The sequence below is a fragment of the Balaenoptera borealis genome, assembly GCF_965194805.1.
Source record: "Balaenoptera borealis genome assembly, chromosome: 1".
NCBI classification, from domain to species: domain Eukaryota; kingdom Metazoa; phylum Chordata; class Mammalia; order Artiodactyla; family Balaenopteridae; genus Balaenoptera; species Balaenoptera borealis.
In genome coordinates, this window is record NC_138860.1 from 180,101,760 (window position 1) to 180,129,398 (window position 27,639).

The 27,639-nt window shown below is 52.9% G+C and overlaps 1 protein-coding gene across 4 annotated transcripts in view; it reads right to left on the minus strand.

The window, feature by feature from the left end:
- Positions 1 to 27,639, minus strand: part of PAX7 (paired box 7) — a 100,358-nt gene that overhangs the window by 47,790 nt on the left and 24,929 nt on the right. The gene's annotated exons all lie outside the window — the stretch shown is intronic.

The window sequence follows — 27,639 nt, forward strand, 5'->3', positions numbered from 1 at the left end:
TGAGTGATCTTACAGGCTGGAGGAGACCTCACCTGATGACCTGGGCCATGGCCATGACTCCCACCACATCATCCCCATTAATTTCCACCCTGGAGCCTAGGGGTAGGTGAAGGCCTTTGCTTCCTGTACAGAGAGAGCCCAGGAGTCTGGCCCTGGATGGGCTGTCAGGACAGGAATTTACTTCTGTCCCAGGTCCAGGCGATGGAGGCTGCAAGAAGTGCTTGATCAAGCTCCTCAGCAGTCAGGGCTGAGGACACCCTGGGGGCTGAACTGACTCTCCACCCCCATCAAGCTTGGGCCTCTTGCCCATCCCTGATCCAGCAGAAGGAATGCCAGCAAGGAGCTCCCTAGCCAGGGCTCTGAAGCTGCACCCTCAGGAGCCCTGGGGGAACTGTAGAGAGCATGGAGGAGGAGGCTGGTGAGAAGAGGAAACCAAGGAAGGGAAAAGAGAAAGCGGGCAGAGATGATCTTCCTCTTCCCCACTCCTGCTTTCTCCCTCTTCTTGTTTCATTTCTCTCTCCCCTCCCTTTCCATCTCCATCTTTGGTATTTCTGGAAGCACATCTATGTTTTGTCATTCATTCATTCCCCAGAGCATTGACAGAGCACCTGCTATGTGTCATGCACAGACTATGTAAGCTGTGTTCTGGAAGCTCACCTGAGTCAAGCTGGAAGAGCCTCAGAGATCATGTGCTCACACTACAGCTGGGAGAAACTGAGTCACAGAGAAGTAACATCACACACCCAAAGTCCCTCAGCAAGTGTCCACACCCACACTCAGACCCTGCTCTCCTGTCCCCCATCCTGTTCTTACCCAGTGGCTACAAATGTTGGTTATACAAATAGGTCTAGGCTCCTCCCACAAGGGACAACTGTCCCCCATCCCTGAGAACAACAAAACACCTAATGCAACCTCTTAGATGTCAAGTGGAGGTGAAGGGAAAGGCATTCCAGGCGGGGGGAAGAGCATGTGCAAAGGCCTGGCGTATCAAAGGGCATGATGCGTGATGCTATCATGGGGCTGCATCCACAGCTGGCAGATCATCCAGTCTTGGGCAATGCTCCTCTACCCCAGATCCCCTTTCCGCCATCCTGCTAACACGTCCATTGGGAGGTCATCCCTGCTTTTCACTGGTTGCTGATTGTGACGCCACATAACAAGGAAACCAATGATGAGGAAACCTGCCTTCATCGCTGCCTGCCTCACCCCTAAAGGCAGAGACCTGGGGTCGGATCCAGCCACCCCCCTGCCCTTTCCCAGCTGCCCAACTCCCTGTCACTAAGAGGAGGCCGGAACGGTCACAGCTGGCATGCCGGGGTGCTTTCCCCAGCACGTCCGGGGCTCAGAGCCAAATACAACTAATCCCAAGGATTCACTTCCTGAAACTCACTGCATAACTTCGATTTTTCTGACGTTGACAAGGAGAGAGCCCTTGGGGCCTCAGAAGGAGGAAGCTGAGATTGGCAGGCAGGAAGGGAGGCCAGCCTGTAGATGGGGAATGGGACACCGGGCTCTGTCCTCCAGTGGGGACCCTTGGGCTCGGACAGGAGCTGAGATGGGAAGCAGGGCTGTTGGGGGCAAAACCTATGGGTGGAGATCGTACTCAGAGCTGTGAGGTCAGACGGGGGAGGAGGTGGAGAGCCCCAGCCTGATGGAGAAGGCACAGCCCTGTCCTGGGAGAAACCCCCGCCTGATTAAGTCTCAGCTCAGTTTAGAGCAGTGCCGTCCAATAGAACTTTCTGTGATGATGGAAATGTTCTAGGTCTGTGCAGTTCAATACGGTAGTATCAGCCACGTGTAGTACCGAGCACTTGAAATGTGTCTAGTGCAACTGAAGATCCGAGTTTTTCACTTTATTTCACTTTCCTGCAAATTTACATAGCCGCACGGGGCTGTTGGCTACCCCACAGGACAGCGTGTCTTTAGCACCGCTGGTCTCTCTTTTTAGCAAGGAGAGGACAGGCCTCAAGATCTTTCTGCATGCACTAGTCTCCAGGTAGAATTTAATGACATTGTTTGTTTTTAGGATATTTGTTTTTATGGTTCCCGTCTGTTTATAGAACGTGATAGGCGTATTTCATTTACCAGAGAATTCGTTTCCTTGAATTCAGTTTTTAAAGATACTTCTGTACCAAGTAAAATATTAGGGAAATAATAGAATAGGCTGAAGGACTGTAATCAAAATCATGAGTACAGGTAGCAAATGACTGACTGGAGATAAGTTCAAGGTGCTTCTGTTACTAGACCTTGCCCAGCCTCAGTGTCCACTCAGGCCCCATGTGCATCGGATGCTCTTGCCATCCAAAGTACTTCTGGCTTTCTAGGTGCCTCATGGAATTCTGTGTTTATTTCTTCCTCATCTCCCTGTCCCTCCTGCCCCTTACTGAGCACGGATCTGGGATCTCCTCGAGCCCAGAGAGACACCCAGATGGAAACCCAGACTAGAAAAGGCAGAGCAGGGCCCACAAGTCTCTGTTGATTGAAAAGATCTGGAACGATCCACTAGGATGATGGTGGTTGCCATAACAACCTTCTGGATGCTGAGTGGGGAGAGCAGGGCCGTGTCCCAGTAGCTGGGAGATCCAGAGAGATCTCAAGAGAGCTGGACTACAGTCTGTGACTTCAGGCCCCTGGAAAAGATCTCCCGCCTCCATCCTGGCCCATCCCAGGGGAAGAGACCCCCCCATGCTAGGTTGGAGCCATTCTTTGGTGTGCCATCCTCATGGCAGGTCTATGAAGCTGGCACTATTGGTTCTTTTACAAATAGGGAAACAAAGCTCAGAAAGGTTCAGTAACTTGAGAGAGGCCACACAGCCAGTAAGCCCATGCTCATTCCTGGAGAGGGATGGGGAGGAAGGACAGATTGAGAGGGAGTTTCGGGGGCCCTCTGGGGCAGCTCTGGTCTAGTCAAGAGTCCTTTTCTGGGAGGCCTGACACCTGGATTCTGAGCTCTGTCTCCACCTTTGCTGTGTGGCCTTGGACAAGTTGCATCCTCTCTCTGGACCTCCATTGTCTCAGAGGTAAAAATGAGGATAATGATACAACCCTGCATGCCTCACTGGACTGCTCTGAGAACAGAATGAAATGAAGACTATGGGAGTAATTTGGAACATGTAAAGGGCACATGAAGGATTATTATTATTATTGATGAGGATAATGATGATAATAACAGAAAAAAGGGGCATCGACGCACTCCTGCTCATCCAGCAGAACCCAGACGGTGGGTGTCCTCCCCCAGGAAGCCTTCCTGGGCCCATACAGGCCAGGCTGGTTTCACTGCTCATCCTTGGAGCTCTCAAAGCTCATCAGGAGGGCTTCCCTGGTGGCGCAGTGGTTGAGAATCTGCCTGCCAATGCAGGGGACACGGGTTCGAGTCCTGGTCTGGGAAGATCCCACATGCCGCGGAGCAACTAGGCCCATGAGCCACAACTACTGAGCCTGCACGTCTGGAGCCTGTGCCCCGCAACAAGAGAGGCCGTGACAGTGGAAGGCCCGCACACCGCGATGAAGAGTGGCCCCCGCTTGCCACAACTAAAGAAAGCCCTCGCATAGAAATGAAGACCCAACACAGCCCCAAAAATAAATAAATAAATAAATAAATAAACAAACAAACAAACAAATAAATAAGTCAGGAGCTCTTTAAAAAAAAAAGCTCATCAGGAGACATCAAACTTGCCTGTTTATGGGTCTCTTGGTCCCACTGGACTGGGAGAAGGGACACAAAGAGCCCTGATGCCACCACATCACCTTCACTTCGGTTTCCCCTGTGCTGCCTCTCCCCCTCCCCACCCCTGGGAACCCTTTAGCCTCCGAGTTGAATTAATAGGATTAGGTGGACTTGGCCACAGAGAGGCCCTGCTGGCTGGGGCTGAGTCCTCCATGCATTGAAAGCTGGTTGCCTCTTGGTGAAGCCTGGGCAGCTGGCACAGGGTGGGGGACACATAGGGAGGGGGACATGGGCTCACATCCATTCAACAGAGGCTGGATTTGGGGTGACCAGTGGGGGAGCAGCCTCCTGGCCATCTGCAGCCCCTGCCTTCCTGCTCTGAAGCAGCTCTGGAGAGAAAGGTCCCAGTGGGGGTGGGACAGAACCTGGAGCTGGTCTGGATAGCCCCAGGAGAGGAATATGATGAGGGACCCTCTCTCTGGGTTCCCAGATCCTGTCTTGCTTAGGGATGTGAGGAGTCCAATACAGAGCAAGGAAGAAACAGCCCCTCCCTTGGGGCCCTCCCAATCTTACGGGGGGAAAAACAGGCCTCTGGCTTAGAAAGCTTCCAATCTGATGGAGGAGGCCTCACCCCTGTGATAGGAATTTCCCAGTCTGATGGAGGAAACACTACTTCCGGATGAACTGGGGCCAGGACAGGCATAAAAGAGGAAGACAGCTCCGTGAATTGAGAGCAGCTTGAGGATAGAATACGGGATGAGAGGGTGACAAGAGCTGCCTGGCTTGTCAGAGCTTTCGGGCGGACAGGACCAGGTCTGCTCAGGTCAGAGCCCAGCTCAGGCCAGGTTGATGGAGGTGGAGAGAAAATCGCTGGGGGGCACCTCTCCTGTCCTCTACCCCAGCCTCTGCCCCGTCCTTTGAAGCGTGCTGAATTTCACAGCCACTGACATGGGAGGCCTCAGTTACGCCAGCGAGGCCCCACCATCACTGGCCCTGCCCACACGTCCAGACTCACCCCACCACTCCCTGTCCAGCTCTCAGCGTCCTAAATGACCCAGCTGGGCTGTCTCATACCTCCCTGCCTTTGAACTCCAGCCTCCTCTGCTCGGAATGCCTCACCCTTTCATCGGCGCACTCCTGTTCATCCTGCAGAACCCAGCTGCTGGGTGTCCTGGGTCCATCCAGGCCAGGCTGGTTTCACTTCTCATCCTAGGAGCTCTCAGAGCTCATCAGGAGACATCAAACTGGCCTGTTTCTGGTCTCTTGGTCCCACTGGACAGGGACATCCTTGAGTCCAGCAGAGACTGTGCCTGGCACACAGCAGGGGCCTAATAAAGCCTCCTTAAATGACTAGAGCTTGGCAGAATGCTCAGAAAGTTCCTTTCAAACTCTGACACACTGCAGTAGTCATGACCCTATACTTGTGCATGCACTCTACAGTTTATAGGCCCTTTCACAGCTCCAACACTAATCTCTCCCAATGGATGGTCAAGCAGGCAGGATTAGCCCCATTTTACAGATGGTCAGTGAAGTCTCAGGCCAGTGAGGCCGCGAAGAAAACCCAGGACTTGGGACTCCCAGCCCAGTGAAAGCCAACTTTGCTATAATTCCCAGGTGATGGAGAATTCCATTTCTGATCATGAAAACCCAGGTGGCTTCTTCTCCATCCCACCCTCCCAAACTTTCTCTGTCCTCCCTTTTGCCAAAGAAAAGCATGGAAATGAGATGGTCACAATTTCTGGACCTACCCACCTCTCTCTCAGAAGGCGGGAGGGAGCTGAGCCATCTCCAAACCAAGTCCTTGTCATGGAAGATCCGTGGAAGCCAGCAGTGGTCCTGAGGTTTGGGGTCCTTATCTCAGCCCCCCAACTCAGAGACGCCCTCCCACCCCGCTCCTGAGCTCCCCCGTCCCCGCAGCCTCCCAGCCCAGCCTTTATTACAGTTTAACATAGGCCGGCTCACAGCCGCAGCAGAGAAATGAATCACATAATAGTTGATATGCGTTTTAATCAAGTAATTCGGGCAGAGCCGAGAGCCAGCGAGTGTGGGCTGGGTGTCCCTGAATACCAAACAGGCCTGGGCGCAGGTCTTGGAAAATGGAAAAGTCATTTACAGCTCAGCTGGGGGTCCAGGGAGCAGGGGCCATGGCAGGCGCCCTCCCAGCCCCTCCACAGGAACTGTTCATCTGTAACCAGCGTGTGGTGCGTGCAGCGCAGTGGGGTCGGCAGGAGCCGGACCAGACGGCACACAAGGCCTGGGTGAAGGGGCTGGATGCAGAGGAGGGAATCAGACCCCTAGTTACACCTCCCTGGAAGCGACCCCTCCCGTTCACCTTCTCTGCCCAAACTTCTCTTGGGTACCCATCTCAGCACCACCACCCAGGCACCCAGGTCACAGACCTTAGGAGTCCTTAATAACCCCTTTGCTCTCCCATCACGCCTCACAGGCAATCAGCCCAGCACCAAAAGCAGGTGATTCAGCATCCGGGTTCGCTGCGAACCCACCCCGCCACTCCACCCTGGCCCTGCCCCAGAATCTGTCCATCTCTCCCTGGACTCCAGCAGTTGTCTCCAGCCCCAGCAATCGTGGGCCTTTGCACAGGCTGTGCCCTCCGCCTGGAACACCCTTCCCATTCCCCTCTTGGCCAGCAGTTTGCTGCTGGCTGGAGCAGGGCATTGAAAAGCCCTGCTGGGACTTCCCTGGCGGTCCAGTGGTTAAGACTCTGTGCTTCCACTGCAGCGGGCGCGGTTCGATACTGGTTCCGGAACTAAGATCCTGCAAGCCGAGCGGCGCGACAAAAAAAAAAAAAAAAAGCATAGGCTCCTGACACAGTTTGCCTGGATTCTGTAGATTCCACACATGTAAAATATGGATAATGATGGGAATCCCCTCCCCCCAAGAACCACTTTCCTTGCTTTGCGGTTTTTCCACAGCACATAGCAGTCAGATATGCTAAATATTCCATTTTATTCCCCGCGCCCCCCCACCCCGCATCATCCTGGCCCTCACTAGAGTGCAAGCTCCAAGCAGCTGGGCGTTTTTGTCTCCTTTGTTCACTGCTGAATCTCCAGTGCTTGGCATAAAGTGGACACCCAAATATTTGTTGAATAACGGAAGGAATGAGTAAATGAGTGAGTATATTAAGGCCAGGAAAGAGTGCCAGGGACAAGCGAGTGCTCAGCAAGTGTGAGCTTCCATCAAACCTCGTCATTTTCCCACTCAGTTTGGGACCATTCCTCCAGGAAGCCTTCTGGAGGACGGCACCCTCTCCATCTGGGTCTGGGGTGCCCACCTCTGTGCCCTCACGGCTGGGGCTCAGCCAAACTCTCCCTGTGGATTCATTTCAGTCCTGCCCTCCAAGAGGCCTCCCGAGGGGTCGGGAGGCATTGGTGAGGTAGGGGTCCAAATAGGTTCTGTCTGACTCCAAATCCTACGCTATTTCTCAGCGACTGATGGAGACCCAACTTCACTCTGCCAACTCCAGGAGGAGACGGAAGGGAGGAGAGCGTCTTTAGGACGCCTTGGTGGAACTCTCACTTTGTTCATAACCTAAACGTGAGAAAACTTTTCCTTCTCCCGGAAGTCCCCATCACACCCCAGCAGGCTGCCTTTTTTTTAAAACTCTGAACCTTTGGTAGCTGATTTGCATGACAAAATACGAGGCCCACATGGGGTATTCTCTGACTGTGGCTTCTATGCTCACAGTATGGTCCTGTCCTCAGGCACTAGAGGGCACTCTTTATACATTCCTGCCAGGAAGGCGAATATCTAGGAAGAAGGAAGTAGTACTGTTTGAAATGGTACTGTGTAGTTGCATCTCCAGAATTCAGAGTCATGTTTTCTCACGATGGATCCAGAGCTCTGTCTGCACCAAACTGTGAACCAAGCCCAAGTCACGTGTGGGAGAGAAGAGTGGGTTGGTAGAGGGCTGGAACTGTCTGAGCCAGCACTCAGTCAGGGAAGACTTCCTGGGGACAGAGAGTTCAAAACTAATGTTCGCCTGCTTAGGGCAAGAGGGTGAAGCTGAAGAGTGGTGATTAGTACTGGGTAGACAGCAGAGCCTGCTCTGTCAGCTCCTGGAAGGGGGCGTGCCAACAGAGCGTGGCCGAGCCTGTCACCGGCAGACACTGGGAAGAGGTGGGCAGAACAGAAGCTGTGAGATCAGAAGCACCTGAGTTTGAATTCTGGATCTGCCCTCTACCGCTATAGATGCTGAACGTGTGATTGAATTCCAAGCTTCATTCTCATCCTTTCTAAAATGGGGGCAGTGATGGGAGTCAAGGAGGAAAGGAAGAGAGAAAACTATGTCCGGAGGCTGAGCTCCAAGAGTGGGGGTGATGGCCCCCCCAGCCCTGGCTGAGCAGACCCCATCTCTCTTCTCATTCAGGCAGAAGCCTGGCAGGCGGGGAGCCGGCACTCTGGGCTCAGTCCCCGACCTGCTGTGTGACCTTGAACGTGTCTCTCGTCCTCATGGCATCTCCATTTCCCCATCCACCCACGGGGAGTAAGAATTGCAATCCACCTGCCCCTCAGGGTGTTGGTGTAGCTGCACAGATGGAAACCTCGAGAAATCACCAAGGGGCGCCTCTGATGCAGTGATCACAGCCTGCTGCCCTACTCACTCAGGAAAGTCACTTCGCTCCTCTGGGCCACAATTTCCTCATCTGTAAAAGGAGGAAAATCACACAGTGCTGACCTCACAGAGTCGTCATACATGAAAATTAAACGAACTACTGCAAGACAAGGCTTACAACACTGCCACGTATACAGTAAGTGCTCAACGTATGTTAGTTGTTATTATTATTGCGATTATGATTGATGCCCGAATACAATGAGAACTTCATCTACCTCTGGAGCAAGCACATTTGCCTGGCACAAAACACGAAGGCAAGGAATGCATGAACAAATGAATGAATACCCCTTTGTCATTCCTTCCTTATTCTCCTACGGTGGAGGCTTTGCACAAACCCAGCCACACCCACAGACCCCCGCATCCCATCCCCAGGGGGAGTCATCCCAGGAGCAAGTGGTGCCCATGGAGAGGAGAGGTGCAAGGGTCTCAAGTAAGCCATCCAGCTGGGGCACCAATGCTGGCAGGCACGAAGGGGCCAAGGCAGGCACTCAGAAAGCTGGGCTGGGAGAGGCCTGGGGTGAGGTCTCCAAATCAGTGAAGGAGAAATGACAGCAGCTGGGGCCCCAGTGGCCAGACGAAGCCGCCCTGCGTGGCGGCAAGGAAGAGGCAGCCTGGTTACCCGTCAGAGCCCCACAAAGCCCTGTGAAAGGACCACATGCCTGGGAAGTCAAGCCTGCCCAGACCCTCCTTCCTCCACCTCCCGACCCCCACTCCCCCTCCTCAAAGCTGGAGCCTGGAAGGCTGCAGCCACTGGAAAGTCGTCACAGGAGGTGGGATGGAAAATGGTTTCAGGACCCCGGCTCCATCCATCAACCCTCCTGCCTCCAGGCTCAGCTCTGAGGAAGGGCTTAAACCTGGGGCTCACTGAACCCCGAAGACTGGGCTATGCGACCGCACAAAGTCTCCTACAGCAGGACTGGGCAGGAAGGCCACAGGAGAAGAAACATAAAAAGAGCTGCTGATGTGTTTTGAGCTATGTGCCTTTCCCATGGTTAAGTCATGTGGTCCCATGATAACTCTAAGAGGTGAGTGTTACTATGAGCCCCATGTTACAGATGAGGAAACTGAGGCTCAGAGGGACTAACTTAGTGGCAGACTGACAATTAAACCCGGGCAGCTTGCCCTTGAGTCCCTGTCTTCACCATCAAGGTGACCCCTGTGAGCCTGGCATTCAGGGTCCTCCCTGCCCTGCCCCAAATGTGCCTCCCCTGAAGGTCTCTGCCAGGCCTTTGTACCCTGCGGTGGCCTGGGATGGTGCCCTCACACTACTTCCTACTGTCTCACTTCCCCCATCCTTCAAGTCTGGACTTGAAGTCCACCTAGTCCAGGAAGCCCTCCATGACTGCCACACCCTGAGCGCTCTCCTGGAATCCCTGTGGCATTTGCCCCCTGTGCCACCCTCTCAGCACATGGCCTCGACTCCTGCTGGGGGCTGACAATTAAGTTTGTGGGGTTTTTTGTTTGTTTGTTTGTTTTTAGTTTTTTGCCACACCTCACGGCATGCGGGCTCTTAGTTCCCCGACCAGGGATCGAACCCGTGCCCCGTGAATTGGAAGCGTGGAGTCTTAACCACTGGACCACCAGGGAAGTCCCAGTGTTTTAAGGCTTGTGTTCTGTTTACCTTATCATCCAGTTCGCAAAAGGTTTATTTGAACTTCTCGAGGATGGGAACTAGGTCTCCCCCATCAAGTTGGGGACACTGGAGTAGAGGCTTCGCCTTCACAATAAGACTGGCTGCTTCTTAAAGTTGGAAACTATATTTCTTCTGTTATAACTGGGCATTACCCCAGGGTGGGGTGACTGGGCATAGCTCTGAGTTCCTATCATTCTAGAATGTTCTTAATAACAGTCTCCCATGGGAACTGCAGCTTGTCAGTTAAACGAAGACACCACGGACCTTGCCCTCCCAAACACAACAAGGAGAAATGACTCAAGCTTCCTCAAAGAAGTCATAGGTTCTCTCTCGGGACTCTGGGCTGATTCCTTTTCCCTCGGGAGCCATTTCTAGCCATCCAACTTCCATCCAGCCCCACCTCCATCTTTCTTTAAATGGGCCTCCCAGAAAACCCTGAAACCTAACATCACATTGCATACCAAGGTGCACCTACTGGGTGCCCCACAGACCCACACGGACAAAAGCCATAGCAGTTACTGTGCCCCACCACGGAGACGAGCGGATTTCTCAGAACCCTGACGCCTTCGAAGAGAACCACGCATACAGGTGGGCAGTGCTGTGAGCGTGGGCTTGAAAGTGAAGCAGGATCACTGGAAAAACAAGTCAGACCTTTAATGTCGCTTAATGGAGGCCAGCCTTCCTCCTTAGGAACAGAAAGCTTTACCTGGGAAGCCCACCTAACAGAACAGACTTCCCCTCTGTAGACCAACACCCAAGCCTTCAACTTGAGTTACCTCTCCACCTATTGCTGCCTCCGGGAACTCCAGATTAAAATACAGATAGTCACTGCAGACGTGACACCCCCAGGCCTGCTACAGGCAGCTGGCACCCCGGCCAGAGGAGGGTCTCCAGGGAGCCTGTGGGCTGCTTGGAAAGACTAAGGGATTCCAGACTGGAACCCTGAAGTTTGTTCCTGACTTTGTCTCCAACTTGCTGTGTGACTTTGGCAAGTCTAAGCCCCTCTCTGGGCTCCCTTTTCCCCATCCCTGAAAACCAGAGGTCCTCCTGGGTCTCTAAGAATGACCCTGAGAAGGGGGCCTGGGCTGTATCTGATTTATTCATTACTTCCCACTCCAGAACCCTGTATAGTCACTGGCATACGTAGGGCTTTGGATAAATGTCTGTTGCTGGATGAAAGAATGATGATGGATGGGGCTAGTGAGGAGCTCCAGAAGGGATTGGGATTCTAAGCTGGGAGTGCAGTGTGGGCTACAAGACACCCCAAGATCATCTGATTCCTGTGGGGGTGAAGGAGGATGGATTTCATGACCCTCGTATTCTGCCCAGGGCCAATCCTGCTTGCCAGTAGTCCCCAGCCCTTCTTCCTCTCTTAGGGGAAGGCGGTGGGGGAAGGCTTTTCCCCACCCTGCCCCTCCCCCTCCCAGCCCTGCCCCTCCTCCCTCCCCTCCCTGCCCCTCCCCCTCCCCTCCCTGTCCCTCCCCCCTCCCCTCCCTGCCCCTCCCCCTCCCCTCCCTGTCCCTCCCCCCTCCCCTCCCTGCCCCTCCCCTCCCTGTCCCTCCCCCCTCCCCTCCCTGCCCCTCCCCGCCCCTCCCCGCCCCTCCCCCCGCCCCTCCCCTCTCCCCAGCCAGTCGTGGGCCCCTTGTGTCTACGGCTGGTCGCTGGGCAGCCCGGCCTTTCATGGTGCATTCTCCTGCTGCCCGCTCCCCACCCTCGCTCCCCAGCAACCCCATCCTGTCGTGCCCCCATCAATCTACGGCAACCCAGCCTCTCCAGCTGGCCTGGCTGGGCCGTTCCCAGGCAGAGCAGGTCCACAGTGGAAGGTGGTGGAAAAATGTGGACAAATTTCTGATTTGCAACACTCTGGGAAAGAGTTTATTGCCATTGTTTGAGGACGAATGTATAAATAAAGCAAGACGAAGATTGCAGGGGGAGGCTGATGAAAGGCAGAAAACGAGAAATTTTATGGCCATAAGGAGCGTACTCTAATGGTGATTTTTGAGGCACTGGACCATGGTAGTTACTTAGCCAAATGATCACTGTGAAGCTGGGCAAGGCGGCTTATTTCTTAATTACTGTTACGTATTATGTCAGGCGGACGCCCCAGCCCTGGAAAACTTGGTCTTGAAGCAGACACCAGCTCGGAGCCAGGTCCCAGTGCTGGGATGCTCGTGGGTCCACGGCAGGCCATCGCCTGCACCCATCAAGGGCAGGGGGTTCCCAGGGCCCGATGACTTCTCCTCCTGTCCAGGCTCCTGCCCCCAGATATTAATTCATCCACTCAACACATAGGTGTAGGTTCTGAGCCAGCTATGAGTGATAGAGCAGAGGATAAAAAGGACAAGATGTCCAGTTTGAAAAGATATTCGCAAAAGGCAGGTAGGGACTCATTTGGGGCTCCTCCTGCAAAATAAGTGAGCAGGCAGGACAGAAGGGGGAAGGAGGCAGGCTGTGTGATCGGAAGGGGGTGGAGAGAGAAGAGGGACGGCTCTGGTGTGCTGTGTCACCTGGGCCAAGTACACAGCCTCTGTGAACCTCTGTTTCTTCACCTGTGAAAAGACGGGCAGGACTAAATCATCCCCTTTTGGCTCTAACACAGTATGGTTCTGAAATTCTAAGATGCTGTGATTCTGTTGCTGTTGGAGTTGGTGAGGTTGATTTTTCAAAGGTGATCAGCACTTGTCCTGTTAAATACTTTCATCTTCTTTTAATTGTTTGTTTCTGTCAAGTGATGCAGTAATAGAAAGGGGGGGGTTACAGTTTATTTAGGGTCTGCTAGGCGCCAGGAACTCAACACGCATTGTGTCCTTTCATGAAACCCTCACAAGCATCTCTTAGGGCCAGAGCTCTTTGGTAAACGCTCAGAAAGGTGTGGAGACCTGTCGGATGCCAAGTGGCAAAGCCTTCCTTCAGCTGAGGTGGGTTCCAGGCCAAAGCCAGCGAATGCATTTTAAGTCAATCAAGCTGCCTCCCCAGCACCTCCTACAGGAGTGGTTCTTAGGGCATCAGAATCCCTGGGAGGGCTTGTGGAAACACAGATTGCTGGCCCCCGCCCCGGGGGGAGTTTCTGATTCAGTAGGTGGAGCCTAATAAGTTGCATTTCCAACAAGTACCCCAGTGATACCGCCTCTGCTGCTAGGGGCCACACTTTGAGAACCACTATTCCATAGAAATTCAAAGAAGAGTAGCAACACCTAACAAACAAAAACCACGCTGCTCCAGGGAAAGGGAAAAGCATACAACTTTTCTTGCTATTATCAGAATGGAGGTAGAGGGGCTGAGAGTGCCAAGCCCACAGCCCTTCACCGCACCAAAACCCTAGATCTTTTTCACAATGATGGGGGAGAAGACACTCACCCAGGGGGACCCAGAGGGGGGCCAGTTTGGCAGGTGAACTTTCTTCTCTGCTGTCCTTGCTCCTGCAGCTTGCCATGGTGGCTAGGTCATCAGACTCAGGACCACCTGGATGTCTGGAACCCTGACCAGGGCCCAGCCTGTCCCTGCCCTGCCCCAGTCTCTGGACCCACCTCTTTCCAGTCTTTCTATCTACCCTGGCTTCTGTCCTAAGTCCTCTTCCTTCTCCCACCATCTCTCCCTCCACGATCAGCAATCAGATGTGCACTGGTATTAACAGGGGAAACAGCCGCCACAGCATCAAAACAGTGACTTCAAAAGGCTGAAGTCAGGGACCACGCCTGACACATGCCTCCTCCCTGACCCATCTTCCAGCCCCCCAGCTTGAGTTATTTGAAAAGACGATGTTTCCGCTCCAGAAAAACGAGGACCTTTATCTGTTCTGTTTACTGCTTTATTCCCACTGCCCAGAAGAGGGCCTGGCCCATGGGAAGAGCTCAACACAGATTTGCTGAATGAATGAATGAATGAGTGAATAAATGCACATTTATGGAATGAATGCACTGCCCCCCGCCCCCATATGCTGAGATCTCTGCAATAACTTGTAACGTTCCGACAGATGCTGATGAACGTTTGCTCTTCAGGCCAATGTGCTTATTGGCAAGTAGAATCATCCTGCACAATGATCTCATTAGAAATGTATTTATGCATCGCCAGACACCTGGCACCACGCTGAAAGCCCCAGCTAGCCAGCTGAACAGTTCCAAGAGGTCTGGAGGATTGACGCTCTGTAAGCCAGCACACAGGTACTCCACTGAATCCCCTCATCCTCATCCAGATGTTTGGTCCACTCAGAGGCGGCCCAAATGCTAATGTGGTGTCTGAACGATGGTCGCAAAACAGCCTCTGCTGCCCAGGAACCCCTCAGGTACCCTGGACTGCAAGCACCTCCCTGCAAAGCATCAGACATCTCTGGAAGTGGGTTGTCGGAGGAGCCCGTTTTTAAAGGAGTTAAAATCCAATTTGATCCTGCTGCTTACGCCTTTTCTAGTTCGATGTGTTTTCGATAAAAAAACTTTTTTTTGATCAATAAAAATAAAATCTGTCACTCGCACCCTGGGGCAATTATTGCTCTGGGCCCAGTTTGCTGAATCTTGATAGAATAAATAATGTTATTTTCCCCAAATGCGGCCAGCTATAGGTTAGTTACGTTAAACCAGCAGGGAGGGGGTGGAATCTGAAAACATAGTGGTTCTCAGAGGGCAAAATCATGCTTCGAGATGCTGAGGGACTGGGCTTCCCAGTTCTGGGGAACAAGTGGGGATAAAACTCCATGGGGATAAAACAGTGATAACAGGCATTTGTGATGCTCTTACTGGTGCCAGGTGCTATGCTTGGCACGCATAACTGGCCGCATCCCACAACACTCAGAGCTGGCAGGCACTGATATTGAACTGGTTCTAAGAATGAGGCTCAGAGGAGGGGCAATGACTTATCCAAGGTCACACAGCTCTATGTGGCTGTATCAGGACTTGAACCCAGGTCCATCAGGAGTCTGAACCTATGGTCAGACCCCTTTGCCCCTCCATCTGCCTTTCACTAAGTGAGGGCAGTGACAAGGCCTTGGAAACTATAGAACATTCACAATCCAATGCCTCTTTCTCTACACTCCTTTGCTTTCTTCCCCTCTCCCTGCAATGCCATACTGTGTTTGCTCCAAATCACCCTGATAGAGTTGCTGAAAAGACCAGTGCTCTCTGGCATGGGGTGGCATTGGTGGGAAGGGATGCAGTCCTCGATAAGTGGATGAACATCATGGGAAGGTCTGGATCCTGTGCACTGTGAAATACACGTGGAAGGACCCACATCTACTGTAGCCATGGTCCCGCTGGGTGTGTGCACGTGTGCTTACAATTCATGGGACTTATACTTTCTGTTATATATTTCTGAACAAAAAAGTTGATCTTACACTAAAAGAATCTGAAGTATCCTTCAAGAGGTCGAGGGAGGAGGTGAAGGCGGCGGGGATGGCTTGGCGACCTCAGAGGCTGAGCTAGACGTGTGATACCGGGAGTCTAGGGGACCTGGAGGCTAGATTCAGAGGGTCAGTGGTGAAAGAGAGGGAGATGGTGGAGGGAGATTCTGAAAGTCAAGGGGATGATCAAGGTGCCTGGAGATTCGGAAGGTGTCAGTGACAGAGGCGTGGAGACGGTTAAGGCGGTGGATGAGGAAGGACAGAAATATAAAAACCCAGAGGGCCCAGTGTGGGTCCAGCTCAGATCATACATGCCCTCATTTCATCCTGACAACTACAGCAATAATGAATTTTATCATTCCCTTTTTTTTTTAACCGCACCATGCAGCATGCGGGATCCCTGTTCGCCAACCAGGGATCGAACCCATCACCTCTGCAGTGGAAACGCAGAGTTTTAACCACTGGACCACCAGGGAAGTCCTTTCATTCCCATTTTTAAATGAAGAAACAGATGATCATATCAAGCCTCTAACTCAAAGACATACGTCAGAGCCAAGATGCAAGATTCGAATCCAAGCAAGCCGAGCCTCCCGTGATGCTGGGAAGGGAAATGCACCCCCCAAACCCCAACTTTTACCCTCACAGCCCTCCTCCCACACAGCCCATGGGGCCTCCCAGACCCAGCCTCCAGCTTTCATTCCCCCCACAGGCTGGGCCGCCTGCCCTCTAATTAGATTCCCCTGGAAATAAGAGTGCATTGTACCGTTCTGCTGAAGGCAAACTGATTTTACAATTTCTTTTCTTTCCTCCTCTTTAATAACTCACAATGTCTCAAGGAGGTTTTACTTAGGGCCTGCACACTGGAAAATTATTCTGTCTCTCGTGCACTCGTTTTTCTCTCGAGGAAAATTGAAAACTGGATTTCTCCTCCATCACTGGCCCCCTCTCTTGCCCTATCTTGTGCCCAGAATATGCTAGTCCATTCCCAAATCCCTCCTTGGCCCTTCTCTACCTCGAAAGCAAGGCGCCCTGCCTTCCTGCCCCACAGCTTGGAAAGGCTGGCAGCCCCACTGATCTTGGGAACAGTGAAGAATCTTTCAAAAGTTGAGAGAGCGGGCAGGCGGGCAGGCAGGGGGAGGGGCGGGGCGGGGAGAGCAAATCCGCTAGCTCCACTTTGAGATACTTTTGCCTCCAGAGAACTGGACCGGCTCCAGCACTTTTGAGGTGGGAGTTGGGTGAGGGCAGGGCCTTTATTGGTCCCATCGGGTTCCCGTTAAGTGTCAGAGAGTAAATTATAAACAAATGGGTCCCATTTCCATTTCTGAAAGCATCCCCGGCTCTGCCTTCGCCCTCCACATTTAAGGGTACATCCCTTTAAGTGGAGCCTGATGGGACCAGGAGCCAGGTGGATGGTGTCACACAGGCGTGGGCTGTCATCTGTACAGTCTGCAGCCCACACCGCCTGCTGGGCACCCACTCTTCAGGCACTGGAGCCAGACCAGCAATGACGTGTGACGGACGGACAGACCTACGGATTGATGGACGCCCCCGGGGGACTGCAGATCTGGGCTCTGAGTGGACAGGTTTCATAAATTAGGGTTTGAGAGCTCTGGCCCAAGGGGAAGCAAGAGGGTGGGATCGGGGAGCTGGCTGCAGAAAGAGGCCCGGGCTAGGGCTGCGCTGAGGGCGCGGCTGGCGTGACCACGGCCCCACGTGGGCTAAGAGGGTGGCGGAGCACAGCAGGTCCCCGGGGCCCGGGCACTCAGGACATGTGGGACGGGGTGTCTCTGCCACCCTGAGCAGGGCTACACCCCCTATGTCCCCCCACTTCCCAGCTCGTACCGCCCCTGCTCCCGTTATGGGGGCTGGAAATGGGAGAATGACTCAGCTGCGCCCGCACACATAATTCGTTTTCCAATAACTGGGACCATGTGCCAGGCACCGAGGTCCAGGCACTTATTATCTCATTTAATCCTGGCACTATCCCCACCAGGTAGGCACCGTTACCCCCACTTTACAGAGGAGGGCTCTGGAATGCAGAGAAACCATTCCCAGTGGTCATTACCGCTCCCAGGAAGCGCTTTCCACGCGCCAGGCGCTGTTCAAAGCCTTTTTGCGGATTAGTGAACTCACTTAACTACGGCAACATGTTGCAATGATTATTATTCCATTTACAGGTGAAGAAACCAAGGCTCAGAGAGGCAGAACGTGAGTTGATCTCAGGTCTGGTGCAGGCACCGACCTCCCTGTTTGGGAAGGGGAGGCTTCCCCAGATGAACTTGCTCTCTAAATGTTTGAAATCTCCTTTTTGTTTCAAGAGAGTCCGTTGGTTCAAGCTAAGAGCAACCTGAGAGATCATTGAGTCCCAACTCATTGGGACTCAACTTACAGTTGAAAAAACTGAGACCAGAGACGGGGTGTGACTTGCCTGAGGTCACACAGCAAGTCAGTAGGAGAGCCGGGACTGGTGTCAGGCCCCCCTCTAGTCCCAGAGACCCGCAGACACTCTCAGGGTATGTCAGCAACGGGAGGAGGGGTGGTCGACAGCAGGCCTCCTGGACAGGGCTCTGGAGAGGGTGCTGCCAGTATGGCCATTGTTTTAGTTAAGTCCTGGGGCCACTGACTCGGGATGCAGGCTCTGCGTTCTAACGATGCCCTGAATTCCTCCTGGCCCTCCCCTGCAAACCCCGGAAGCAATGCCATGGCTGCCGCCCCCGGTCTGAGGGCGCTCCAGGACTGGGAGGGGGAAGGGGGAAGGAGAGTGAGGCCAAGTGCCGGGAGCTGAGTGCTGTCAGCCAGGCTGCGGATCAGAGCATCGTTCTTTTGTTCCCCAGGTGGAACTAGAGGCTGCCAGCAAGATATGGCTTTGGAGACCGAGAACTGGGAGTCTGAATCCTGGGTGAGCTCGGATTGGTACCAGCTCGGGCTGGTACTTAGCTTCTCTGAGCCCCAGCATATAGGAGGCAGGTGGGTGCGGAATTTGTCCTCCTTGTGCTCCGTTACTGTGTGAGGATCTAGGCTTCTTGGGAGAAGGACTTCCCTTTATTGGGCTGCTGCAAAGTCAGGGGTGTGTGTAGTCCCAAGCATCCTTCCTTCCCCTGCAAGTCTCTGAAGGATGTAGATGAAGCCCAGCCACAGAACAAACTTCTCCCTAGCCCTTCCCTTTCCGTAGGACTTTGCACTTGACCAAGAACCTCAGAGTGGGTATTATTATTCTCCTCCATTTTACAGATGGGAAACAGGCACAGGGAGGTAAAACAGCTTGCCTGACAGCACACGCATCTAGCTCTGATCTGCAGCAGGAGGGAATAAAGTCAGACCAAAGGAAGAACTGGCCCAACCTTAGCAGTCCCAAGCCCTAGAACCAGCTGTTACGGGGAAGCTGTAGGATGTCTCGGGGGCTTTTCTGGATGACCCCAAAGCACCCCTGGCCCCTAAGCCTACCACTGGAGCCAGGCTCCCAGGTACTCCCACCACCAAGCAGTCTGAATTGTCCCCCAGGTGAGTCGGAGGGGAAATTCAATCCTGTCTCCTTTTCTCTGAACTTGCCAAAAGCTTGTTTGCTCTGAGAGGCCCGTGAGGCCTTGGCTTCCTCGGTTTCAGATAATTGACTTTCAAAGCCTGTCTTCAGGTGGAAAGCTGCCATGCACCACCTGGGCAAAGGGCTGAACTCCGAGGACTTTGCCAGGGAATGAATGGGGAGCTATCCGAGCTCCGAGATTGGCTGGATGCCTCCCAGAGTCACCTCAGGGCCCCACCAACCCCTTCCTCCACCCCAAAGCCTTGCCCACAGTCACCGGCTGCCATGGAGTTGACTCTGATTGGGAGCCAAGATGGGCAGGCAGGCTGCAAGCCCCGGCGCACCCTGGAGCATCTTACTGGGCAGCTATTAGAGGGAATGCGGCACTTGCAGGGGTGTTCACCTGTGCCCTTAGCCCTTCTGGGGCTGGAGGCGGAGAATACACCTCCCCACACCCAACATCTTTTCCGGGGGGCGCATGAGGTCCCCACAGGCCAGCGCGCTCAGGGTCCCCCTGGGCTGAAACCAGACCACTGTGTGGGGAGGGGCTGGGGACAGGCCCGAGGTTTGGAGCTGCAGATTAAATGATTATTTTGAAACAGAATGAGTCGAATTAGCACAGTGTCTGGATGAAGGAGGTGCAGGAAACTTCACCAGTTCTGCGGCGTTCCCCACCCCAACCCCGAGCCTGCACGTGCCTGCATCTGTCTAGCTCCAGGCACAAGACACCTGGTCCCTTGGCCTTCTGTGTTGGCTGGAGACCTGGGAAGGGCATGTACCACAGGTGTGTTGTCAAGGCCACTGGGGCCGAGAGCTGGGCCAATCTCAACCCCTCTCAGTCTGTCCTGAAAGTAAAAATAATCAGCGGCCACGTTTATCAAGAGGTGTGTCGAGGCTCTCTGCTGAGCTGTGTGCGTGCATCACATCATGTAAACCACTGAGCCATGATCTGTAATGAAACTCCACAGTGAGGGAATTAAGGTTCAGAGAGATGAGGTCGCTTCCCCAAGGACACACAGCACGGCACAGTCAGGATTGGAATTCGGGGTCTAGCTGACTCTGGAGCCTGGGAGCTTAGCCACCACCTTACACTGCCATGTTTAGAATCACTGGAAGTAAAGGATGGTATATCAGGCTGGGCCTCATCAGGAAGCTGGCATGGTTCCTGGGGAAGGTAATAAAATGCATTGTCCTGGTTCCCCACAGGATTTGGGGTTCACCTGTCATATGTCTAGGGGAACAGTATGTGTCTAAGGGAGCAGGTCCTAGAATAGTGAGCTCCTGGCCTCCCCTCCTCTGGGCCTTGCCTTTCTCATCTGTAAAATGGGGGCAGAGAGCTAGATGATCCCAAGGCTCCATGCCCCCCCAGCCCTGGACTGACACTCCATCACTTACTGTGTGGTTCTGAGCTACTGATGTCACCCTTTGGGCCTCAATTTCCCCATAGGTAAAACAGGGTGACAAGGCTACTTCATAGAGGGCTGTAAAGATCGCAGCCTTGGAAGGGCTTTGTAAACTGTAAAGTGATGGCCAAAGGAGAGGGCTGTGATAACTTCGTAAGTGGACTCCCAGCATGGCTTCCTCACCCTCAGCCCTGGGGGCAGCTCCTCTCCCCCACCCTCCCCCACACAGGCTTTGTCTTCCCTTTTCCAGGTCACTAGCTCCCCATTTGTTATGCCTCCTGCCCTCCTGCGGGTCTGGAATACTCTCAACGGTTGGGAAGGAAAAACCCAGATGTGGCTATAGGCCGTGTGGGGGCCAGGAGAGAGGTCACCACTGCCTCAGAGGAATGAGATCATCTTTCCAGGAAGATGGACTAGGTCCCGGTGCTGCCACTAATTAGCTGTGTGACCTTGGGCAAGTCACTTAAAGTTTCTGGGGCCTTTGCCCCTCCATCTGTGAAAGTGAGAGGGTCAGACTAGATGTTTCCAGAGCTGATATATGAGATGGATCTGATGCAGGAGAAGCTTCTTTCAGCTCCAAATCGCAGTCTTAGTGCAAGGATCTGGGGGAGCTGTGAGTTTCACGATCCTAGATGGGAAAAGGAATTGTGGCCCCAGGATCCCACGTTCTTAATGCCAATGGATGAGATGTGGGTTGACATCTTTTTTTCTCTCTGCTCTCTCTTAATAAGAGGGAGAAGGGAAGGCTGTGGTATTAGTGAGCCATCTTGGATGGGCTGGTACCAGCCGGCCTTAACTTCAAGGCCATGTTAAAGTCTCGTAACAGTTCCTGGCCTGTCGGGAGAATGTCAGCACTCCTTATCTTTCGCCATGGGGCCAGGCAATTCTTATCTGGAGTCTGTCCTCTGAACTCGACAGTTGTATTTTAGGATGGGACCAACTCCTCCGCACACCCCAGAATATTCCAGAGGACTTAGAATCAGAAAACCCAAATTCAAATTCCAGCTCAGCTACATTCTAGCAAGGGGCTTGAAGGAACAGTCTACTTCTCTGGTCCTCAGTCTTAACCATCTGTAAAATAGGGGCCGCAATGGCTCCTGGAGTTAACAGGTGAGAATGACAGGCACAGGGCCAAAAGCACATCAGTTCTCACTTGTCAGATCAACAGTGACAAAACAACTGACAAAGCCCATGGCTCGTGAGGTATCACAGAGGAAGCAGCTTCTTGTACCAGTCTCCAGAAAATGATGTTTGACATTGTCTTGACACCCAAACTGTTTAAGCCTAGAACAGTGCATACTGCCCACTTCGTCGAAATAAACGAAGTGTATTTTGCAGCTGTAGCCTCTCTTACAGGGCAAGAGAATAAGTGAATGAATGAATGAACTAAAGAAAGAACAAAGAAGTCACTATAAACTCCACGACTTCATAAAGATTACCTAATTTTTTCACGTCACTGAGCATCACTTAGCGCATCCTACAAGGGTGCTGGGGCGGGGTCATCATATTTAGGTCTGTTTTGAGGACAAGATCACTGAAGCTCAGAGAGAATGAATGACTTGGCCAGGGCCCCGGTCACACGATTCAGAAGTGCTTACTTCAGGCTCTGGGAAGCCAAGGCTCCTGCCCCCCCACGCCTCACTCAGCGTCCTCCCCAGCCTGCCAGCAGCTCATGGAAGAAAGGCTGCCCCCCTGGCCCTTGAGTGCCCAACCTGTCCCTGGCAAAGCACCCACCCCTGTTGTCCAGCCCCAGAGCAGCCTCTGAGGACATCGGTGCAGGCCGAGACCAGGCTGTACTCCACCGGGGACCAAAAAATAAATAACACCACTCTCTGGGCTCCGGGAGGCTGGTTTCTACCCCCTCCCTGGAAACGTCCTTTGATTTCAAAACAGGCTGGAGTGTAAAACCAATAAAGCTTCCTGTGCCCATAAACAAACAGGCAGCCGCTTAACACCCCCTCCCGGAGCCCTCCACCTACCCCCTGCTACTGGAAGGCGCGGGCAGAGGGCAGGGCTGAGCCCCATTGTCCTGGGTAATTAATTGCGGTAATAAGGAGCTGCACTGAGCTTCAAAGGCTGGCCCGGCCACGGGAGCGGGAGCCCTGGCTCCTGTGTGCAGCTGGAAGGCAGCTTGGGCTCCAGGCCCACCTCTGCACCTGCACCCTGAGGACCCACTGTGTGCAGGCCTGGCACCAGGCACTTGGCTTTTTCCAACACTGTACTTTGGGTGTCATTCACCCTGTTTTACAGATGAGAAGACTGAGGCTCAGAAAGTTTCGGAAAGATGCACAGGAAATGTGAAAAAATAAAAACAAATTCATTTCCACCTCTTGTTTTCTTATTCTACCGTTTTTTAAAATTAATTTTTATTGGAGTATAGTTGCTTTACAATGTTGCATTAGTTTTTGCTGTACAGCAAAGTGAATCAGTTATATGTATACATATATCCCCTCTTTTTAAGATTTCCTTCCCATTTAGGTCACCATAGATCATTGAGTAGGGTTCCCTGTACTAAACAGCAGGTTCTCATTAGTTATCTATTTTATCACAGTATTGTATATATGTCAATCCCAATCTCCCAATTTGTCCCTCCCCCCTTCCCCCCTTGGTAACCGTAAGTTTGTTCTCTACATCCGTGACTCTATTTCTGCTTTGCCAATAAGTTCATTTCCACCTCATGAAACTCAAAGCCTGAATCTCTCACGGCCCCTGTGCCCCACCCCAAGCACCTCTCACACTGAATGTGGGGGGGGGGCATATTTGTATGTCTGTCTGTCCCCCACGCCAAACAAGGGGCCCCTGAGGGCACAGATGTTCCCATGTTGTTCCCTGCTTCAGCCCAGCGCCTGGCATTTAGTCAGAGCTCAACAAAGACTAATTGATGGACTGACAACCGAGTGTCAACAATTTCAATCCTCAATCATCCCCCACCCCCATTCTGTGCTCCTGCTTTATCACATTTTTCTTTTCATCTTTCCCTTCTAGCACTCTTGAGCCCCTATTGTGTTCCAGGCTCATGCAAGCTCCTTTCACCCACATTATTTCACCGAATCCTTACAAAAACCCTATGAGGACAATATTTTTAGCTCCATTTTACAGGTGAGAAAACTGAGGGTCAGAGAGAAGAAATACCTTCTCATTTGGGGATTTGGCTGCCCACTGCTTCTTCCCTAACTCTCTCCACCTCCCGATTATCCTCCCACCCCTCCACCCTCACCCTCTCCATCCCCACACACCCTCTCCTTGGCCACGTGCTCACAGCCTGGGTCCCGCCCCACCTCTGAGCTCCCTTCTGTTTTTTCACTCAGGATTCCTGAGCCCAAGGAGCCGTGCTTGTTTATAGCCCTGCCTGCCCCGTTGCCTGGGTCCCAGCCCAGGTCAGCTCTCTGGGGCTAGTAGGGACTTTTGAACGTGCTAAATACAGGTTACAGGGGTCAGGGGGTCATGGCCCTTCTTTGGTGGAAGTTTGACTTGAACCATCCATGAAATAGTGACTCTTATCTTGGGGGGCGGGGAAGGGAGGAGAGGCAGATTTCTTAAATGTGATGATACTTCAACCACTTCCCCACCCCACCCCCGCTATGCCTCACTCAACCCCACCCCGCTTTGGTCTCTGGATAGATTCGGCATCTGGATTTCCCGTTTTCTTCCCTCTAATTCTGTCCTTAAGCCAGAAAAAAATAAGGGGTCTGGGGGGACGAGCAGAGCAGAAGTGAAGGGAGGAGTTAACATTCGTTGGAGGCCTGCTTTGTTCTGAGCAGATTGGGATTTGAGGGGTTCTCACCTCCCTTTCACAGGCCAGGGGATGAATCGGCTGAAACCACCCAGGTGGCAAGTGGCAGAGCCCGGGCTGGAACGCAGTCTAAAGCTAAGGGCCAAATCACCAAATGGGAGTCAGGCCCACCCGGGGGGCCCCTCCCCGGGAAGGGGCTCCCCCACAGGCTCTAGCCCCAAGCTCCACTTCCACGCACCTAGGACCCCCCTCAGCCACCCAGCACAAGGGCTCAGGCCCAGGAAGCACCCTCTAGATACAGCCTCACGAGCACACAGCTCTCCATGCTTGTCCAAGTCCCTTTGCGGTCCCTCTTCTCTTCCCACCCAGCCCCTTCTCAAAGCTGGGATGAGGCTGAGATAACCCTACTTGATGGTGACATACCTGAGCCTCAAGGCCAAAGAGACTTGTCCCCTGCACCCCAGGAAGTAGGGTGAGCAGCTGTCCCAATGTGCCTAGGACTGAGGGTTTCCTGGGAATATGGGACTCTCAGTGCTAAAACCAGGACAGTCCCAGGCAAGCCAGGGCAGTCTGTCGCCCCACCAGGGAGGGAAGGCCTGATGCAGAGGCCAGGCTCCGAGCTCCCAGGCAACAGTGTTTTCCTTCCACCTGCTACTTGCCTAAGCCCCCTTGCCTTCCCCTGTCTATCCCTTTCTCCAGGGAAACACCACCAGGGAAGATGACTGCAAACACCCTCGCTGGCATTGCTACAAGGGAAGCTGTTCAGAAGGAAAAGGCAAATAATCCAGGTCCAATTCTCTGGCCTATGATCATAAGGGATGCTCCCTTTTCAGGCCTCTCAGTACCCAAATTAAGACAGGTGTGGGATGGGGAGAGAGGGAGGAGGAGAAGAGGAGGGGGAGGAGAGGGAGGGGCTGGCCTCACCCTCAGCAGAGGCCTGGCTGCCCCTTTCCCCTCCGACTGCTCCCGTGTCTCAGGAAAGTTCCAGATTTAGGAAGCATGTATTAAGCACTTACTCTGTCTACAGCATTGTACCAACCAGACGGGATCAAAACAGAATAACACACAGTTAACCAGTCCTTGTCGTCCAAGAAAGTTCTAACCTGGCACAGGAGACAGAAGCATGGAACGAAACCCACTAGGACAGTGAGTCTGCGGGACACACACACATACACACGCACACACACATACGCACAAGGGCACACACACTACTGCACACATGTACCCGCATACATACACACACGCACACACACATACGCACAAGGGCGCACACACTACTGCACACGTGTACCCGCATACATACACACACGCACACACACATACGCACAAGGCCGCACACACTACTGCACACGTGTACCCGCATACATACACACACGCACACACACATACGCACAAGGCCGTACACACTACTGCACACGTGTACCCGCATACATACACACACGCACACACACATACGCACAAGGCCGCACACACTACTGCACACGTGTACCCGCATACATACACACACACACATACGCACAAGGCCGCACACACTACTGCACACGTGTACCCGCATATATACACACACGCACACACAGCCAGACCCATACACAAGCACATACACACATACACACTCCCCAACCTAGTTAGAGGGAATCTGGAATTTTTCCCTTACAGTGGCTTATCTGAGTGATAATCGGGAAAGGATTCTCCTGAGGCCACTTCCAGCCCAGCACCCCCGCCAGGTCTTCTCCCACAGCCCTGTGTCCTGGGGCTCGGGCCTCTTCCAGACAACTGCCCTCTCAAAACACACGGATTCTCTCTGAGCTGAGCTATAGCCTCCTTTTCACAAGCCCGCTGCCGTCTCACTGGGACTAAGATTTGCTTTGGGCTTCAACCCCTGTCCTGAATGCAGCCCCTGAAAAACAGGGCAAGGCCCTAAGCATCAGTCAGGCCTGGAGTGCATCCCAGCTGGATTCTTCCTTCTCTCTTGCCTCACTTTCCCGTCCACAACTTGGGGGAAATAACACCATCATCGACATTAAAGCCCACCTGAGTGATGGCACACATCCATCCCCCCTCCAGCCACCGGGACATAGTAAGTGCTCAATAAAAGTGGTTAGGATGATGGGGACAGACAGCAAGAGACCCCGGTCTCTCGCTCTTCTCCAGAAACACCCACCCTGGGGTCCCTCGAAGACTCCAGCAGGCTGTGCTGGGCAACATATGGCTGGGGGGAGGGGCTGGAAGGTTGGGGGAGGAGGGGCAGGTGGGGGCAGGGAAGAGGAGGAGAAAGGGTGTACTTAGGAAAAAAGAAAAACCCACACAAAACCGACAGAATTCCAGCCGATTATTTCTCCTGCTGCAGATGTACATTAATGCAGGAGAAGCGGGGACGGAGCTCTGGGCCGGGGAAAGAGAAACAGTTCCTTTTAACAAGCCGTTGTCTGGCTTGATCTTGTCACTCTAAAGAGGGCCATTGAGGGGTATTCATGCGTCGGCCCTGGGGGGACAAAAGGGCCCAGTATATATACTGACTGCTCAGTTGCCCGCAGGCCTTGGGGCCTTTGTCTAACCTTCTCTTAATAAACTTTTGGGAAGAGTTCATCAATCCGCTTCAATAGCTGATGTTCTCATTTTCAGAGAGAGAAGAAAAATAGCAGAAGGCTGGCGTGGCTTTTTTTTTTTTTTTTTTAAGGAGGCATTCTCAATAAGAAGGGAAATGGGAAAGAGAGAGAAAAGGAGAAAGCCCGCAGACACCCCACTTTAAAGGGAAAAAGAACACATCACAACTACAGCCACAAATCCTAGATGGGAGCCCAGACAAAACCGCTATTCATGGGGCCCCAGGTCTGCCTCCATCTGAGTGTCTCTGGGCCGCTGGCCCTGGGTCCCCTTGGTGGAGGCAAGAAAGGCTGAGTTCGTTGCTGGTAGGGCGTCGGGGTGAGAGAAGAAATTTCTTATAAGGAAAGTGTGGCTTAGAAGGGCAGCAGGCAGGAGCCTTCCGTCCAGGTTCTGTGTTAGATCTGGGGTCACTTGGTTTCCTGCCCATCAGGCAGTTTTTAAAAACTGGAGGTGGTGTTTTTTCAGTCAAGGGGGTGGCGGGGTGAGGTGGGTGGGCAGCTTTTTCTCCTCTAAGCAGTTTTTCCTCCTGCGGTTTCAATCCCCAGCCCCAGCCCCCTAAAAAGCTCTGCTTTAGGTTGTAGGAAGTACCCCCCATGCTCCTCCCCAAAGGAGTAAGACCTAGAAATCCCCCCCCATTCCACGCTGCATGGTGAGGTGGGGGGAGTGGGTTGAATTGGGGGTGGGCAAGGAAGAAAGGATATTCCTAATATTCCTACCGTGCCAGACACTGTACTAGTTTTGACTCTATATGTGTTAACTCACTTCTCACCACTATCCTATTTTCTAACACACATTTTTTTCCTCACTTTTTCTCATTTACTTGGGGAAACCAAGGCTCAGAGAAATGATCCCTGATCCTGAGTCCCATAACAGGAAGCTGAGGTCCAAACTCAAGTCTTATCAAATCCATGTTTTCAAGTTCTAAACTAAGCTGCCTCTTACATTTTAAGGTATTATTAAGTCGTAATAGCCACAGAAGTCGTGCTTTTAAAATGTGCCGGACATTGTCATAAGACTTTATGGACACTGTTTTCCCAAGAGCCCAGTGATATGGGTCCTATTATGATAACACCCATAATACAGATGGGGTGACTGAGGCACAGAGGAGAAGGAACTG